The sequence below is a fragment of the Otolemur garnettii genome, unplaced genomic scaffold (genome assembly GCF_000181295.1).
Source record: "Otolemur garnettii isolate 467f Iridium unplaced genomic scaffold, OtoGar3 scaffold00145, whole genome shotgun sequence".
NCBI classification, from domain to species: domain Eukaryota; kingdom Metazoa; phylum Chordata; class Mammalia; order Primates; family Galagidae; genus Otolemur; species Otolemur garnettii.
In genome coordinates this window covers 971,293-971,892 of record NW_003852540.1, presented here as the reverse complement: position 1 = coordinate 971,892, position 600 = coordinate 971,293, and positions in this window count along the sequence as shown.

Below are 600 nucleotides of genomic sequence, written 5' to 3'. Positions count from 1 at the left end.
GGAAGGCAGGGGCTGCTCACTGCCAGGCCACTGGGGTCTACAAACCCCACTCCAGCCTGAATCTAGGTGGGATTTGCATGTGTTTCCTGTGTTTGTTTAGAGTTCAAGGCGCAGGAATCCCTTCTCTTTTGAGGCTAGGTCAGACCCCAGAAATGATCCAGAACCCGTGGAGTAGGGGGTTCTCTCTGGTCACTTGGCTTTACGGAGCCTCCCTGTGTCCCTGTCTTCCACCTCTGCCGGCTTGCTCTGTCACTCTCCCTGGGGACCAGGCTCTCGGGCTCTAGTCTCTGAGTCTTTCTCTCGGAATCTCTGTCTCTCTCCTTTGGTGTTTCGGCCTTAGGAGTGTGTCTCTTTAGCGCCGTGTCTCTGCATCCGTGTCTCCCGGTCCACGTCTCCATCTCTGGACCGCAGTGTCTCTGCTCTGCCTCCGAGTCTCTCGAGCGGTCTCTCCTCCGCGTCTCTGCGCGGGTCCGGGTTTCGGTCGCCGTCGCCCCTCGGCTGCTGTCTTCCGCGCGCTGCGGCGGCCGCGCGGGCTGGAGCCGAGCGGGCTGGAGCGCCGCTGCCGCGGCCCCGGGCGGGCGTGCGGGCCCGCGGGGGCGG